Source organism: Peromyscus leucopus, chromosome 20 (genome assembly GCF_004664715.2).
Source record: "Peromyscus leucopus breed LL Stock chromosome 20, UCI_PerLeu_2.1, whole genome shotgun sequence".
NCBI classification, from domain to species: Eukaryota; Metazoa; Chordata; class Mammalia; order Rodentia; family Cricetidae; genus Peromyscus; species Peromyscus leucopus.
Genome location: NC_051080.1, coordinates 42,544,122 through 42,563,418, shown reverse-complemented (window position 1 = coordinate 42,563,418; position 19,297 = coordinate 42,544,122). Strand labels below are relative to the sequence as shown.

The following is a 19,297-nucleotide window of genomic DNA, read 5'->3' as shown; positions in this document are numbered from 1 at the left end:
TTACTTATTGGTGAGTCTCACTTCCCCTGGAAGTTTTGGGGCTTTTGTTTCTTTTTCCTTATGTTTCTGATATTTCACACGAACAAAGTATATGATAAGAATATAAGTAGGCTTAATTTAAATCCTTTTTAGTAGTTATGCTCAGGGTACAGTAAATTCTTTCAGCATGAACACTGTGTTTCTTCACCTTTGGAAAAAGTTTCTTTGATAATTTTTCCTGTTTTCTTCATTTGATGATGATTTGTGTTTAAACCAATTGATAGATGTATGAAATTGATATGTATCTCCATGTATATATCTATATATAGATATATGCACACACCTAGAAGATATTTGCCTCTTTTTATCACTTGCCTTTGTTAGAAGGAAGTGAGAGTGATGGTTTATTGTACTTTATGTTCTGACTCTATTAATTAACTGTGTACTCAGCAGTTAGATTGTAGTTTGCAAGAATTTATTTTTATTATTCCATTCCCATAGCATAGTGATGCTGATACATGCATGCAAATGCTTTTCACATTGCTGTGAGAATCATTTTCTTTTTTCAAGTAATTTTTTGTTTTCTGAATCATCCTCCCTTCATCCATCCCTCTATCCTCCTCTTCATCCCCCTCCCTTCCTCTCACCTTCTTCCTTCTCTTCCCCTCCATTGCCCTCGCCCCTCCTTTCTTGTTCCTTTCTCTTCCTCTGCCTTGGTTCCCATTCTTTGTCTTTATTTCTTCCATGCTCAATTTATGGAGTCTTAGAGGTGAGATGAACAGCTAAATAAATACCTTCAGGTTTGGTTTTGTATAGAGTCTGTGTTATTCTATCTCCACCTCAGTTGTGATATGCCTATTCTATCTACTTTTATCCTCAGGAAACATTAAGTGAATATCATTAAAAAAGATCCATTTATTTTGTTATATGAATGTTTTGCCTATATGTATGTGTGTGGTATACCATGTGAGTACCTGTGCAGACCAGAAGAGAGAGTTGGTTCTTTTGGAACTGGAGTTACAAATGGTTGTTAACTACCAAGTGGGTTCCAGGTCCTCTGGAAGAGCAGCAACTGATGTTAACCCCAAGCACTTTGCAGAGAACTCTGTTAATCTATTACAGTTGAGCTACATACGCATGCTAGGGTCCTTCTAGCAGTTCTTCTCAGCCTTTGAGAAATCTTATTAGAAGTACACGATCGAGTCTGTGCAAAAGTTGTTAACACAGAAAAGGAGAACCAGATTGATATGGTGAAGATCACTAGTTCTTGGATCAGTGATCCCTGTGGGGCTTTCAGTCTTCATAACTTAGCTGTCCTCTATTTGAAATTTGTCACTGGGTGGTGGTGGCACATCCCTTTAATCCCAGAACTTGGGAGGCAGAGGCAGGCAGATCTCTCTGAGTTTGAAGTTCTGCAGATCAAGTTCCAGGACTGCCAGATCTGTTACACAGAGAAACCCTGTCTCGAAAAACAAAACCAAAAAAGAAATTTGTCTGTACAGATGATAATTACCAGGTAAATTATCTGTCTCTAAACACAGGTAACATTTATTTTGTTCTATTAGAGAACATTTTAGAATCTGTCTTTACCAGGATGAACTGTTTCTGTGATAGTAGTCTGGTTTAGGGGAATGAGGCTGGTGGAGAGGAAATTCAAGACTGAAGAGTTTAGAATTCAGTGTGATATGTATATTTTCTCTGGAGGCTTGTGATAGATTTGTTATTTTGTAAAGGAAACAATTGGGAAGTCCAGTTTTCTTTGATCATCATGTCTTTAGAGTGACAGAGGCTGCTGTATTATGGCTGTCCTGCGTGGTGAGCTCTGCCGGTCACGACGCTGGCACTCGTCCTTCGGTGGATATTGTGAAAACAGCACACGCAGTGCTTGTAATGTGCCAGGTGCTCTTCTGAGTAGTTCCCATCATGTTGTAGTGTTAAATTGTCCTAAGAAGATTCGACAGCTACAAAAACTGTTTTTAATCCTTTTTCCACAAGAAAAGTGGAGTCAAAGAGAAGTAAAAGTAGGTTTTGGAGACAGAAAATACCTGTCTTATAGGTCTGACCTATAGTTGTCAAAACCATGGAATCTGGACCAGAATTCCTAGGTTGAAATCATGTGTATGCTATGTACTTACTGTGAGCATGGGGAAGTGTTTCAGTTTCTTTGTGACTTAGTTTCTTCATCTGCACGGAGTGACTTAAGACTACTTTACTTCATTGAGTGTTTTAAAGAGAACACCCAAGTGGATGAATTGTCAGAGCAGCACCTGGCACACAGAGCCTTCTTGTATGTGTTGGTATTGCCACCATCGTATTATCTCCTGCAGATTGGAGGGAGTATCTTCATGTCATGAATTTACCCATCAGATAGGTTGTGGTAGAGATGTGCAGAGAACTACAGACCTAAGGACAGAGTTCTAGCACTCACCATCAGTCTTTTGAATTACTGTTACATTTTAGGCACAGTAAGAGTTTCTTCAGTAAAATCAGGCACTGGCTATTCAGATGTCCAAAGATCCTACTAGCCTTAGAATTAGTGTATTGTTCATAGCAGCTTTGATTTGAACACTAGATTTATAGCATTTAAAATCTATTTACCATGTTTAATTACCATGCTATTAATTACGGGCTTCTTTAAACAAGTTTTTTCTTTAAAGCATACCAAATTCTTATTATGATTTAATTTGCCTCCCTGTTATATTATTTCTGATAATAGATGTCTTTTGATATATGTGGACTTGTATTCCATAATGTGCTTTTCTGGGGTTTTCTATCTGCCCGTGTGTTACTAGTTTAATTCATGTTTATCTTTCTAGTCATTTGCTACATGCTTTCTCTTTGTGAAATAGATACAGTTCATACTGGATCTACAACTTCTTATGTATTAAGTGCTTTTTTGTTGTTTTGTGATCTCTTTTTTCATATGGGAAAAGATTTTTAAATGTCTGCCTACTGATCATTTTCACAGTATACTGTCACTTTTCTTTGAGAATCAAGGGATTATAAGCAGCATGTATATGTGTATTTACATGTGGTATAATAGAGAAAGCTTTCATTTTTAGATCACTAGTTGACTTCGAGATAGTATTAATCTTTTTTTCTTTGCCAGACATGTGCAGCCCAGATTTCATGAAAGACAAACTCTTTCTGCCCTCTTATATGTAATAATAGTTAAAATATTCTAGTTATGTTTTCTAATATATGTACTCTGTGCTGAGAGAAAGGTTTGTGTTTTTCTAGAATAACCCTATAACTTTTTTATTGCTTAAACTTTGGATACTTTATACTTGGATCTTGTCTTTTTTGGGTGGGATGACGTGGAATGAAAACCTGCTCTGCCGTTTTTCAGTTTCTTTCATCCTGAATACCCAAGAGCCCTTGTTCCCTTGTATTTTTTTTTTTAAACAAGGGAGAGGGAGAGAAATTTGGATCATAAAGCAGCTGGAATGTGAAGCTTGATTGGTATTCAGATAAAGTGTTACATGTAACCTTCCATATTATTTTTTGGTCACTATTCTGTTTGTATTATGTATCATAAAAAATAATGGAATTTGAAGCATTTGAGGATTTCTGAAATGAAATCTGAACACAGTATCAGTTCAGTTTGAAGCAAACATGTAATTTGGGCAGAGTAGGCAAAGAGACAGCATGGAGACCTTTAAACAGTCCCCATGTTTCTTGTAAAAGACAATTTTATGCACTTTCACTGGCCTCACATACTATACTCCTTTTTCTAGGGGCAGAAAATGGGAGTCAGTTTAGAGTCTGTTATGTATTCAGAATAATGGTTAGCATTTCTGGAGTTAGTTATTTTTTTTTTTTTTTTTTTTTTTTTTTTTTTTTTTTTTTTTTTTTTTTTTTTTTTCTTTTTGATTTTTGTTTAGTTTTTTATGTGCACAAATCTCTATTCTAGGAACTTCCCCTCTTTCATGTTAATTTTTTTTCTTCAGTTTTTCAGGACTGGGTTTCTCTGTGTTGTAGCTGGAAGTTTTTCTGTGTCACAGCCACTCAGTCCCAAATGCACATCCAGAGGCTTAATTACTTAATTACAAGTTGTTTGGTCTATGGCTCAACTTATTACTAACTAGCTTGTTCATGTTAAATTAACCCATTTCTATTAATCTGTGTATCTTCATGTATTTACCTGAGTTCCATTATATCTTGCTTCTCATGTGGGGTCTTGCATTGTCTCCTCAGACCCCACGTTTCTTCTTCCTGTATCTCTCTTGGATTTCCTGCCTGGCTGTCTCCTGTCTTGCCATAGGTCAAAGCAGCTTCTTTTTTTTTTTTTTTTTTTCGAGACAGGGTTTCTCTGTGTAGCTTTGCGCCTTTCCTGGAGCTCACTTGGTAGCCCAGGCTGGCCTCGAACTCACAAAGATCCGCCTGCCTCTGCCTCCCAAGTGCTGGGATTAAAGGCGTGCGCCACCACGCCCAGCTCAAAGCAGCTTCTTTATCAACCAATAGTAGCAACATATATTCACAGTGTACAGAAAGACCATTCCACAGCACTTCCCCTTTTCTGTCTAATTAAAAAGGAAGATGGATGCCCCAACATTGCAGAGGAACTTTGGGTGACTGTCCAGGAAGCCTGATGTCCCTGTCATTAGGTAACATTACATCTTTCTGGAGACTTTGATGAAGTTATAGTTTGTTTTAGTTATAATAAAAGTTAAATTAGATACAAAACTTTAGACTTACAAAGATAAGATAGATAATTAAATATTTTCTCTAATTTTGTCAAATGCAAATGGATTGGATATTGTTACTGTAATTCTTAATAACTGTTTTTGTTTTACTATATTAAGGTTAAAAACCTTCCTTTTTAATTAGACAAAAAGGGGGGAATGCTGTGGTATAATGCTCTTGTACACTGTAAAGATTTGTCACTCGAATTGGTTTAATAAAACACTGATTGGCCAGTAGCCGTGCAGGAAGTATAGGCAGGGAGACCAGACTAGGAAAATTCTGGGAAGAGGAACAGTGGAGTCAGTAGTCACCAATGAGATGCAGAGGAAGCAAGATGAGAATGCCACACTGAGAAAAGGTACCAAGCCATGTGGCCAAACTTAGATAAGAATTATGGATTAATTTACATGTAAGAGCTAGTTAGTAATAAGCATGAGCTACTGGCTGAGCATTTATAACTCATATAAACCTCTGAGTGGTTATTTGGAAGCCTACTGTGGGATGGGATGGGAGACAGAAAAGCCTCTGATTACACTATATAGCCCTGGCTGTCCTGGAACTTACTCTGTAGACCAGGCTGGCCTTGAACTCATAGAGATTCACTGCCTTTGTCTCCTGAGTGCTGGAACTAAAGGTGTGTGCCAGCACTGCCTGGCTTTAGGTGCTATAGGCATCAGTTTGAACTGTTGGTTACAAGTTATAGAAAACTACATTATACTGTTTATTTATTTATTATTTATTTGTTTTGAGATAGTATCTCACTACAGAGACTTGGCTGGACTAGAACTTACCATCTAGATTAGACTGGCCTTGAATTTACAGAGATCTGCCATCCTGTGCCTCCCAAGTGCTGGCGTGTGCCCAGCCTTATACTTTCTTTTTTAAACCGTAAAGGAAATCTGTTTGCTAATGTAACTAAAATTCTTTGTAAAATTAGTCTTGTATGTGTCTTGATTTCGGGTCAAAGGAATAAATAGAGTTTGTTTTTTGTGACACCATCATATTAGTGACAGCTTTTTTTTCCTAGCTACAAGATGGCTGCCAACAACATCCTGGATTCTGTATTTCAGTTAGAAATCCAACAGTTAGAGTAATAGTCCTGTACCTCAGTGCTTCAGCATGGGCTTTGCCTTTCTCTGAGCAATCACTGTGAGCATTAGCACTGTTATGTGGTAATTGGCTCCACTTGTGGCCGTGATGAGGTTGACTAAGACATGGTCTGAATGTGGAGAAGTAGTGATTGACTGTAAGGGATTCAGAGTATATTAGTAGGAGCAGGATGACTGAGAGCTAGACCGGCTGAAAAGAACATGTTTTTTGTATATTTGCTAAACAAAAAGCTGCATTGTCAAAGCTGTTGGGCCCCTAACTTCCTCCCTTACAATGGAGACAGAAAGGTTGGTATTTCTTAAAGAGCCCGTTGCTCACTTGTCAGTGAGAGGTGAACTCTCCAAGGAAGTTTACTGGGCCTTGAGGACCAGAGTTCTATTTGGGTCTGTAGCCCTCTGCTTAGTCTTAGTCCTAGGCACTGCTGTATGTTCATTTCTGTGCTAGGGTCTGAGAAGAGTGTTGGCTTGCATCCTGGTTATAAAATACCAGAAATTAAACAAAGCAGGAAGATTAATTTTGGCCCATGTGGTCACCTGGTTCCATGGCTTTTAGGCCTGTGACCAGGCAGAAGCATCGTGGTGGGAGGCTGTAAGGAGTAGAGCTGCTCACCTCAGGACTGGGCCAGAGGGAGGGACAAGAGCTAATCATCAAGGCCCTGCCCCACAGTCAGCTACTTTTTTCAGTAAGGCCCCACCTCCTAGTGTTCATCTGTCAGTCCGTCCATCAGTAGATGAATTCCTGAACTCAGTTCAGGACTCTTTCTTTTAGGAGGTGGTGTTTCATATTCAGATCATAGCAGAGTTGAGTGTTCTGTATGGAAGGTGATTCTTCTCCTCCTCCTCCTCCTCCTTTTCCTCCTCCTCCTTTTCCTCCTCCTCCTCTTCCACCTCCTCCCTTTTTCTTCTTTTCTTCAGTATAGCAAGTAATAGCTTTAAAGTGAATGAAAAAAAAATGACAGCATGTACTGTATGATTAGACCATCAGAATTTTTCATAGCAATCATGTGCCACCATGTCCTAATCTCTAGTTCAGTACATTGTACACTTCATGCTTCATTACATCTTTTCTAAATTTTTTATTGGATTATCAACACTTTTCTCTATGATTTTTCCTGTTACAACATAGTCCTCCAAATAGATGATCTCTTTTACCTTAACTAAGCACATTAGGTTTACAGTGGTATGCTCTTGTCTTCCCTTGGTAAGTTGCCCAGTTTCCCCCTTTGTTGTTATTCTTCTTGGCATTTTTCACAGTTCTATTTCCCTTTTGTGAGTCAGGCCCACCTTCATACACTATTTTCTTAGTGTGCATTCCTCTGTAGACAGATGATTTGTCTGTCAAGCCAGATATGCAGGGAGCTCCCTGCCTGTGGTAACCCTGACTCACAGCAGCCTGTGAGTTATTTGGAGTGGTTATTTGGAATGATTTCTTTAGTGGAAGTTCTGGATATGGAGCCAAAAAACCAAACTTCAGTGCCTAGGATGTTGATTACCTGGGTGCATTGTGTAATTTCACTCAACTTGAGACTCCTAATCCTAAAATGGGTGTAAAATCATATTACTTTTCTTACCTACATCAGTGTTTCTCAGTGAGGGACAAAGATGAGAAGTGCCAGAATTCTGTATCATGAAGCTTCATGTGGAAGTACTACTTTATTACTGTGAAGGCAAAAGTCCTTTAAAAATGCTGTTTGCATCTTCTGTTTTAAATTAATAATGAGTTCAGAATTTTATGTTTGTTGAAATTGTAGCCATCTAGCATTAGACTTCAAAAAACTCTGATATGTGTTATTGTATGCTTTTCCTCTTCTCATTTTTATTTTTGTTCCTTTTTTCTTTTCTAATTATGTATTTTAGATACTTTCTCATACTAATACATGGAAGTTTTATGTGAGTGTTACTGAATGCTTATATAGTTTTTCTTCTCTTGGATAAAATGAGTTCCAGCTTTTCCATTTTTGACCATTAAAATCAAAGCTACAAAAACATTGTACAGATGTGTTGATTTATTTGTATTTTTAATGGTCATTGAATATATTCAGAGAAAAGGGAATTTCTGGGTCCTTGAGTGTCAGCCTTTCCCAGTTCACTCCTCCAGGGCCGGGGAGCAAACCCAAGGCCTTGTGTGTGTTAGTCTCTGCTTTGGAGCAGCTTCACCAGTTGGCGTGCTCGCTTGTCCAGGCGGGTCTGACAGGCTGATGGACTGTGTGTATGGCTCGGGTCTCATGGTCTCAGCTCTCACTGGTGTCTTTCTGCTTCTCTGGGTTTTCTAGTTTCCTACAGGTGTTTGCTGTTCATTGCATTGTGGAACTCTCCCTTGGATTTTAAACTGCTTCTACTGTAGCAACTTCTAGTGTTACTGTAAATATTATATCTCTAACTAGTTTCTCCACATCTTGGTTCTTCTACTCTGAAGAGCTTTTTTTCTAAAATTTCAGGTATGATCACAGTAAGTGGGTGACTTTCCATTTTGTCTTCGTTTCCCATCTCTATTTTTATTCCAGAAACAACAACAACAAAACAACCCAACAACTAGTCACTGCTACTGGAACACACACACACACACACACACACACACACACACACACACACTTTATTATTTTGCATAGTCTATAAGATAATGGCTGTCGGTGTGATATTTTCATATATGCACAGAATGTGCTTTGATTGTATTACTGCCTTTGCTGCGCTCTTTCCTTTTCCTTCCCCAGTCTAGTCTCGTTGTACTGTATGTCTCTTTGTTTATGTGTGTGTGTGTGTGTGCATGTGTGTGTGCTGTGGCTGCATGTGGAGGTCAGAGGAAGGCTTTGGAGAGTCAGGTTTTCTCCTTCCGTTACAGCACCATATGGGTTCAGAGTATTAAACTTGGATCTGCAGGCTCAGTGACAAGTGCCTTTACCCGATGAGCCATCTTCCAGCCGCTGGCTTGCCTCTCTTTCTTTCTCTTTCTTTTGGTATTGAACAAAGCATGTCATAAACGTCTTGATGTCTTGTTTTGTCTAATGAGTGTGATGATCTAGAGTTCCATTGTTTTTGTAACTGACATGGTTTTGTTTATATTTATGGTCCATTGTGGATGTGGACCACATTTTAAAACTTCCCTCTTCATGCTTTGACTGGCACTTAGGCTGGTGACTGATATGTTTTTATGCCAATCACCCTTGCATTTGATACTATTTTCTTCTCTTCTTGGTCACTGCTCTTCCATGAGTCAAATAAGTTGTCTCAGCTGTGAAGCTTCCCTCAGTGGGGGAGATGCTGAAGTGAAATGGCTGAGGTTGGCAGGAACTGTGTGATATTCAAGGCTTTGAAGGTGTGTTAAGTGGCTTGGGCTTTGTGAGTCCTGGTTTTGGTACACAGTCGGTTTTAAGGAGGGCTGTTGTGGAGTGTTTCTGTAGCATCTCATAGTCTTATAGCGGTTTGTTTACTAGCTATCCTGACTATCATGAAGAAGGAGACAGTGGAGCAGGCTTTAGTTCCTGCCCTGCCTCCCTTCTGTGTTTGTGTTTGTTTGTTTAGGTAGTAAGTGAAACGATAGTGTAGAGTAATGGATGGTAAGAACCCAGTCAATATAAATTAATATCAGTGGGTAGGTACATTTGATTTGAATATAAAAGGTTTTTGAAAGAGCTGAGATTTGATACAGGCTTAAAGGACTGTAAGGCCTGCATGACTGAGTTCTGATCAGTTTGTGTTTGTTTGTTATATGTGTGTGCGATGTGCCTGTGAGTTGACGTGATCAGGTGCAACAATGACTTTAGGAGGTCAGATAACTTGCCAGTCAGTTCTCACCTCCACCATGTGTTCTGGGCATCAAGCACAGGTCGTCCGGCTGTGCAGCAGGTTTTACCTGTTGCGCCATCTTGCTGCCCTGGTTGGTTTTGAAGACCTTGTGCAAGTGGACTGGAGAGCTGGCCATTCTTGCAGCAGGCCTGGGCTCAGTTCACACACACACACACACACACACACACACACACACACACACACACGGCGGGCTCTGATGCCCTGGCCTCGCAAACCCCATACACGTGTGACAGTAGTACATTCACACACATGTGCTCACAGAATAAATAAATGTATTTAAAATAAGATCCCGTGTAAAATCATTGTGTAAGTGAAACTTCAAATAGTAGGATAATTTATTATCAAATTTTAAGTTTCACTCTCACAATGATTTTTTAGTATCCCTGTGAGCTAACAGTATTAAATACAGAGTGGACACATTGTTTCATGTGTATAGATGATTAAATGAAAAAGATGAGGTAAGTTTGACTCATTTTTAGAAATGTAAATTCCTAATTTTGTATAAACTTATAAAACTTCACTTGCATGGGCTTTTACTGACTAAAAACATTAAGGATTTCTGTTTATTTTAAAATCATTTATGCATTTGCCCTTGAGACAAGTTGGTGGGTGCATTTTTTATCAAAACCATATACACGGTGACATATTAAATGTATCATATTATTATACTAATCATATGACTCTAGAAACAAAAGTAACCAGAGGACTAAAGCCTATCAAAACCATCTTTTTGTTTTTGTACAATGAAATTCTTTTTAAATTTGCCAGGGAATTCATAGTAATATTGAAACCAGATGTAGACTTCCGTCTTGTAATGCATTAGCTCAGCTACAGAAGTCTTATTTTCATCCTGATTGCTGAGTGCTTCATTTGTGGCTTCTAATCGCTCCTTCTCTTCTAGAACAGATTATAAAATGCCATTGAAATGACTTAAAAATGACATTGCCCAATCATGTAGTGACAAGAAGGAATTAAACCCCAGTGTATTGAGATCACCTTAATTAAACCTAAAAACAAAGTAGCCCTGCTGATCCTTTTCTCTTGCAGGGCTTCTTAACAGATATACAGAGAGAAGCATTAGTCTAGTTTGACATGGATCTGTGACTTTTCCATCCTAGAGCTGAAATCTTCCTTATTTCCTTCTGTTGGGAGTAGATTGTCTTTCCTCTGTTTTTTTCTCCAAGGGTTTTCAGTACAACCTGATTGTCTTAGTCAGGGTTTCTGTTGTTGTGATAAAATATCATTCCCCAAATCAACACGGAGAGGGAAAGGGCTAACTTCATCTTGTAGCTTGTAAGTCCATCACTGAGGTAGGCCAGGGTGGGCACCTGGAGGCAGTTGATGTAGAGGCCAGAGAGGAACTCTGCTCACTGACTGGCTTGCTCGGCCTGTTTTCTTTCAGTACCCAGCACCATCAGCCCAAGGGTGGTACCGCCCACAGTGGGATGGACCCTCCCGCATCAACCATCAACTGAGAGATGTACCCTCGGCTTTCCCACAGGCCAGTCTGGGGGAGGCGGTTTCCCAGCTGAGGGTCCTTCCAGCCGACTGCAGCCTGTCACGTGACACACAACTACCAGCACACAGCCTTTCGAAATGGTTGGGTCTGTAGCTATTTAACTGAGAAAACACCGTAATACCTCAAATTGTATTAAATAAAGGGAACAGATTCCACATGAAATCTATCCACTTTGAGTAAAAAGCTATAATTTATATATAAATAAAAATTAAAAACAGATTATTTAAAAATGAAAGTCCATGTCTTAGGAAGGTGAAGGTCTGCTTTATGTTTTGATACCATGATGAGTGAGCATCTAAAAGGCACCAGGTAAGCATGACAGATGGCGCCTAGGTCAGGGCCTGCTGTGTGGTTAGTGTCCACTGAGTCACGACGGTTCTGTCTGCTGTCAGCTCTTCTCCGTTAGCGAGAGCCAGGTTCCTGGGGCAGCTTTAATTCTTGATACACACACTACTTCCATCCAAAGTTCATTTGATTCCATTTATGTTTAAAACAGAACAGGCAGGGATTGGTTGCTTAGATTAGCTAGAATTATTTTGGTGCTAAAATTTAGCCCTCCTCTTCCCCTTTTCCAGTCTCAGTGGAAGAGAAGTGGGCGTCACTCGTCTTTACAGATCGTCTCTTTTCTGCGCTTGCAGTATTCCTTTCTCGGGTGTCGCCCTGTGTGTCTTGTCTAATTAGTCCAACTAACGACTAATTTTAGTGTCATTCTTTCTCTCTTCCCCAGTTGTCCCCTCACTTTGAAATGCTTTTAAAAATGCTTAAGCAGTTACATGTCTGTCTTCTAGAGCAGTGGTTCTCAGCCTTCTTAATGCTGCGACCCTTTACTACGGTTCCTTCTGTTGTGGTGACCCCCAACCATAAAGTGATTTCATTGCTACTTCCTAACTGTAATTTTGCTGCTGGTATGAATTATAGTGTAAATATATGATATGTAAGATATCTGATGTGTGATCCCCAAAGGGGTCACAGCTCACAGGTTGAGAGCTGCTCTTCTAGACTGAGACCCTTTTTGTTAGGTTAAAAACACCTCCCTCTCCTCTGGCTTCCTACCTCCCTCTAGTAATTGAACTCATGGCTTTGACCACTGAGCCTCCTTCCAGACTCCTTTCTAATTTATTTTTTTTTTTTTTTTTTTTTTTTTTTTTTTTTTTTTTTTATTGAATCTTTCATGGTTTGACCATTTCTGATTGCTCATCCTTTGAACTGCTTCTCTGACTCTTTCTAATTTATTTTTTGAGGCAGTGTTTCTCTGAGATTCCAAGGCTGACCTTGAAGTTTTCTTCCTCCTATCATAGCTTCCCAATTGCTGCTATTTAATATGTTGCTATGATGTACAACTTTTTATTTGTTTTTATTCTTTTTCTTTTTTAATATAGAGCTGTGGCTCCAGGGTGGTGAGCTTTAAGAATACAGTGTGGGAAGTCTGAGAAGTTGACACTAAAGTTACTAATTATAAAGAATGCTTCCTGTCTAGAATTGTGCAGATTTACCATTTATTTCCATTTGTATATTCTTACACATCTAGCAAAATGTTGAAGGACTCCTAGTAAAAGAAGTAATTTGTGTTTAAAAACAAACAAACCAACTAACAAACTCCTTTACTAAAATGTAGTAAAGAGGCACCCCCCCCAAAAAAAAAACCTCACACATTAAAAAAAAAAAAAAAAAACAAACCAAAACCCACAGTGTATCTTAGGTCCATAGCTCATAAGACATTCAGATTTTCAGGATCCAAATTTAGAAAGAGATGGCCAGCATCGGATAATCACGCCCTTTAAACAGCAGGAGGAGCTAAATGCTGCAGACCGTGCAAACAGGTTTTACTTTTTTTTGTGCTTTACATAGATTCCCTAGAGCTTTTTGCTTTCACATCTGGATTTCTTCATTTCAGCACTCAAATGGGTTGTTAAAACAATACTGTACCACACAGTGTAAAACCAAGCCGCGCTATGTCCAGGCTCTGAGGGATTAGAAATCGTATTGGTTCTGACTAGAGGGTGATGTGAAATGAAGAGGAACAGATTGACTCCTTGGAGGAGCTGGAGGGGTTTCTCATTGACAGGAGGATAGTGCAGTGAAGTTAAGTTTCAGATCTGCCCTCTCAGGTCAGAATCAAATACAGGGAGGCCATTAGCAGTTCTTTTTTTGTTTGTTTGTTTTTTTGTTTTTCAAGACAGGGTTTCTCTGTGTAGCTTTGCGCCTTTCCTGAATCTCGCTGTGTAGACCAGGCTGGCCTCGAACTCACAAAGATCCACCTGGTTCTGCCTCCTGAGTGCTGGGATTAAAGGTGTGCTCCACCACCACCGCCCAGCAGCAGTTCCTTTTTAAAAGGAGCTTTTAATTATGTATATATGTGTGCATGTGTGTACACATGCGTTGTATGTGTGTGTGTGTGCGCGCGTGTGCATGCCCATGTGTATGTGTACATGTGTGCATGTTTGTGTCTGCACATGTGTCTGTCTGTGCTCGAGTGTGTGTGTGTGTGTGTGTGTGTGTGTGTGTGTGTGTACATGAGCACATGCCAGTGGAGCCCGGAAGAGGACATTAGATCTTGGAGCTGGAGTCACAGGTGAGCCACATGACCCAGAAGGGGTCTAGGTCCACAGGTGGAGAGCTAATGCTTTAAATCATATTTCTGTAAGCAAACACTTTATAAGTATAATAAAAAACATTGCAGCATATGATATACAGTAGTCTCAAATCTGAGCTGGTGTTTGAGACAGTGTTCCTTGGTGTGGTGTGGTACATGGTACACTTGTCGTGTGTTCAGAGTCAAGGCTACAGTGAAGTCACATGATACAGGACAGGTGAGCCTGTTAGAAATACCTCAGATCCATTATACATTTGAATTTGAATTTTTCTTATTTCAGGTTCAGAAATCTTTAAAATTTTTGAAATTCAATTAAAATAAAATGGCATTGTTTTTCCTTTCTCTTTTCCCCCTTTGCCTTCTCTGCCTCCCCCAGCAAGTTCACAGCCCCTCTTCTTGAACCATTCATTGTTACATGTGCATGTACGCTGATAAATACATAAATACAGCATGCTGAATCTGTTTAGTTTCGCCTACACGTATGTGTTTCGAGGACTGACTACTTGGTACTGGATAACCAGTCATGGGCTCCTCCCGGGAAGATTTAGTCTCCCTCAGCAATTGCAAATTGCTTGTAGCTGTGGCTCTGTGAAACTTGCTCTGACTGCATTGGGATGTCAACTGTTGGCATTGTGCAGGCCGTTCACCAGGTGTTGCTGAGGGTCCATGGGCACAGCTTCCCTGTCAGCCCGAAGGCACACCTCTCAGCTGACTTCGGGCCTGTGGCGCTCACATCTTTGCACTCCTTCTTCCACGAGGCCGGTTGAGTCTTAGGTGCAGGTGTTGTGTTGTTGACATAGCAGCTTTGGCTGAGGAGCTCAGGTAGTTGTTATCTACATTTTGATTAGTTGTGGCTTTCTGTAATGGTCTCTTGCTGCTGCCAAAAGCAGCTTCCTTATCTGGGTCTGTGCCATGTATGGTGGCCATGGGGTCCCTGGTAGAAGGCAGGGCTGGACTTGGTGGCCAGACTGAGAGGAATGGAGATGGGCTGACCAGAAACCCTTTACATTGTCATGTTTTCCACATCCTCCCAGTGAGTTATGATACTCTGTCTGGGGTCATGACCTAGAGTTTATAAAGAGCTGGGACATAATGACACTCTCATCTCCTACTTTCTGAGTGTGACTGAAAACCGTTTAGAAAGGAGGAGGAGGCATGGGTATAGATCAGGGGTCACATTGCAAGCAGACAAAAGCAAAACCTTGTAGTGTGTTACAGAAATTCCTTCCTTTTAGGACACAATGAAATTCCATTATATGTTGTCATGGTTTGAATAAACATCCTTCTGAAGTCCATGGGTTAAAGATTTGGGCTCAGGGTGATGATGTTGGGAGGTGGTGAGACCTTTACAGCTGGAGTCTTGAGGTCTTTAGGTCATAAGGAGTGTCCCTCCAAAAAGGATTTTGAGACCTTCAGTGGACCTCATTCTTCTTTTATACCTGGTTTGTGATGGATCATTTTTGTTCACCACAATCTCTTTGCTGTTTGGCCCAATAGACTCTCTTAGCCTTGGCCTGACCTTTCCAAATACAGCCAGAGTAACCTTTTCTCATTATGTGTTAAGTCTTTCAGTTATTTTGTTATAGGACAGGAAACTAACACACACACATAAACGTCCTTTATCTGTCACTGGACATTGCAGCTTGCTTCTCCTTTTAGTTATGTGAATGATGTGAATGTAGGAGCAGATACCTCTTTAGGATTTTGTTTTCAGTTCTTTGTATATTCTCTGAGATGTGGAATCCCTAGATGAAAAAGGGCACTCTGTTTAAATATTTTAGGAATTGCCATATGGTTTTCCAAAGTAACTATACTGTTCTACATCCTCTCTTTTTATCTTGTTTGGATAATAACACTAACTCTAAAAAAATGAATTGGTTTTCAGTTATTTAATTTCCATAACTACTGTATTGAAGATCTTTCCCTGTGATTATTAGCCGTTTTATCTTTTTTTTTTTTTTTTTTTTTTTGAGACAGGGTTTCTCTGTGTAGCTTTGCTTTCTGAGCTCACTTGGTAGCAGCTGGCTCGACTCACAGGATCCCTGGCTCTGCCTCCTGAGTGCTGGGATTAAAGGCGTGCGCCCCCAACGCCCGTCTTGTATATCATTTAAAGCATTTATTTTATTATTTGGTGTGCATGTCATGCGCTCTCATGGGATCCTGCATGCTTTGGCGTGGAGTTCAGAGCACAGGTTGTGTAAGGTGCTCAGTTCTGCCCCTCACTGAGATTCTTCTCACATTTGCTGCCTCCTGCACTCTGGGCCTGCGGGCCTGAAAACCTCGGCTGACTCTTGGTCTCTGTCTCCCATCTCACTGTAGGAATGTTGAGATGAAGAGCGGATGCACCTGCATCTGGCTTTTTCTGTGAGTTCTGGGGTCATCTTTGGGAAGTGAGGCTTGCCCATGTTTTCACCTGTTGACCCACCTTGACCCATGTTGTAGCTAGAGTTTTCCTGCCTTGCCCTCAGGACAAATCTTTGTCACCTGCCAGTCCCACAGCCGCTCAGACCCAACCAAGTAAACACAGAGACTTATATTGCATCCAAACTGTATGGCTGTGGTAGGCTTCTTGCTAACTGTTCTTATAGCTTAAATTGATCCATTTCCATAAACCTATACCTTGCCACGTGGCTCGTGGCTTACTGGCGTCTTCACATGCTGCTGGTCATGGCGGTGGCTGGCAGCGTCTCTCTGTCTTCCGCTTCCCTGAATTCTTTCTCCTTGTCCCACCTACTTCCTGCCCGGCCACTGGCCAATCAGTGTTTTATTTATTGACCAATCAATCAGAGCAATTTGACATACAGACCATCCCACAGCACCACGTTGGTTTGTCTTTGAGGAAATACCTATTCTGGTCCTTTGCCTTTAAAAAAAAATGTTTTTCTTTTGTTGTTGATTTTTAAGAGTTTTCTGTATATTTTGGAAATTATTGTTTGATCACAAGATAACTTGCATTTTGTTATTTTGGTTATTCCACAGATTTAAGGAACAGTTCATGAAGTCCTACATTCATGTTCTCTTTTGTGCTTGTGTCCTTCTGGTTGTCCACGTGTGAAGCTCTGACTGTCCTTCTTTTCTACTTGTGGTTTGTATTTAGTCTCACATTGAAATCCTTGATCCATTTTGAGTTTCTATGTGGATATGGTGCTACATGTTGAAAAGATTCTTCTTTCTCTATTAAATGGTTTTGATACTCTTGTTGAAAATCATGTGACTGGGTATACCTAGGCTATTTCTGGGATCATCATTCTATTCCATCATCTGTATGTCTTTCCTTTTACCAGTAAATAGTAAGATTTCAAATTAGGAAATGACTCTTGCAGTTTGTTCCGACTGTTCTTTAGCCCAGGCTGGCCTGGGAAGGCTGGAAGCCATGACAGTTCCACCTCAGCTGCTGAGTTATGAGATTACAGGTGGGAACCTTCACCTAGCTTGGGCCCATTAATTTTAACATTTTTTCTTTGTTTCTTCATTACATTACTGAGACTTTGATGGAGATCACATTGAATCTGTAGATTGTTTGGGTAGCATGGGCATCTTAGCAGGAAGTCTGAACGTGGCCATGGGATACATTTCCTCTTTGATTTCCTTCAATAGTGTTTCCTGGCTCTCACTGTATAAATCTTTCACGTGGTTAATTCCTACGTGCTTTATTCTTTTGATGTTAGTGTAAGTGGAATTTTTTTGTAATTTCCTTTTTAGAAATGCTAATGATTTTTGTGTGTTTATTTTGTACTTTGTCTCTTGCTACTTTGCTAAAGCTACTCATTCTCACAGTTTTTTAGTGTCATTGTTGTCCTGCAAACAGATCATTTTAATTCTTACAGTTCCTGTCTTGCTTCATTGCCCTGCCTAGAACCCTGTAGTGCTCTAGAAATGGCAAGAGCAGTTATCCGTGCTTGTTTCTGACTTAGTGGAGAAGCTTCCTCAGTCACTCATGGTGCTCCGTGTGCTTTGAGTCCTTAGCTTGCTGTGTGTTGTCATCATACTTTATTAAATTAAACTTTACTGTTTAATCAGTTAGCTTTCCTGTTAATGGTTAAAGTGGTTTCTTTTCTGTCATTCTGTTAAGATAGTATATTTCATTGTGTAAATTTTGTATGTTGCACCATCCTTCAACTTGAGAAATAAATTTCATTTGATCATGTTATATAAAATCCTTTCAGTATTCTGTTTCCTTGTATTTGCCAGTATTTTATTATGGATTTGCATTAATGTGCAGAGAAGAGTGCTGTTCTGTAGTTTTCTTACAGTGTCCATTTCCATCCCTGGTCTCAGCATAATGCATTAATAAAACAAGTTTTCTAAGTGTGCCTTCCCTTTTCTGATTTTTAGAAAGGTTTGAGAAGTTGAATCAAGGAATTTTCTCCCCACCTTCTTCTAGTGTAGTTTTTGTGTTCCAACATAACATCCACTCAATTGGCTCCATATCATTAGACCTCAGTAAAATGCCTTTCAGGGGTGGAGGCTGGAGGTATAGCTTAGAGACAGTGCATGCTTATAAAGTGTGAGTCCTTGGGTCAGCCTCAGGGCATCTCCCCATCTCCACACTCAAGACTAAATAGTTGTAATTTCCTCAGTTATGATAAAAGATAAGTTAGATATAAAACCTTAAACTCACAAATATAAGATAGATAGGACATCTTCTTTAATATTGTAACTATAATTCTTGCTCGATAATTGTTTTGTTATATGTACTTTTACCATGTTAAAGTTAAAACCTTCCTTTTTAAAAAAAAGAAGAAAAGGGGAAATGCTGTGGATATCGTTCTATATAAATAAAACACTGATGGCCAGTGACCAGACAGGAAGTATAGGCGGGACAAGGAGAGAGGAGAATTGGGGAAACAGGAAGAAGGGGAGACACTGCAGCCACCGCCAGGACAAGCAGCATGTAAAGACTCTGGTAAGCCACCAGCCACATGGCAAGGTATAGATTTATAAAAATGGGTTAATTTAAGATAAAAGAACAGTTAGCAAGAAGCCTGCCACGGCCATACAGTTTATAAGTGATATAAGCATCTGAGTGATTATTTTATAAGTGGATTGTGGGACTGTGGGGCTTGGGGAACCTGGAGAGACGCCCTCCAGCAACATTGGTGCTCAGTGAAGTGTTTGGTGTCAAGCCTGGCCCTCCGAGTTTGATGTCTGCGACCTTCACGGTGAAAGGGAAGAGTGCACTGCCCACAGCTGTCCTCTGACGTCCATACTTGCCCTATGATGCATACATACACACACAAAACAAACAAATAACCTGTAAAACGTTTTTTAAAATTAATTTTTAAAAACAAAACTGAACAAGGAAGAAGTGATTGGGAAAATCTGAAAAAAGAAAAGTTTAAATTTTTAATATAAAATGGATGTACACATATCACCAAAACAGTGAGTAAGTAAAAAGAGTTGAAAGGAAAATGAATTTGGTGGACAGATCAGACTCAAGTAACTAAAACAAATTGATGTCTTTTCTTTTTTGTCAATGATGTTAACAATATTGGGTCCAAAAATGAATGGTGAGGACGTCAAGTCAAGACAGTATTTGAAAATACTACTCAAAACCCACGGAAAGGGAAGGTGGGCATACAGTGCCTCCATACCTGAGGAACTATT

At 39.8% G+C, this 19,297-nt stretch overlaps 1 protein-coding gene across 3 annotated transcripts in view; it reads left to right on the top strand.

Annotated features, from left to right (window-relative positions):
• Stk3 (serine/threonine kinase 3) overlaps positions 1-19,297 on the top strand; it is a 255,299-nt gene that overhangs the window by 59,218 nt on the left and 176,784 nt on the right. The gene's annotated exons all lie outside the window — the stretch shown is intronic.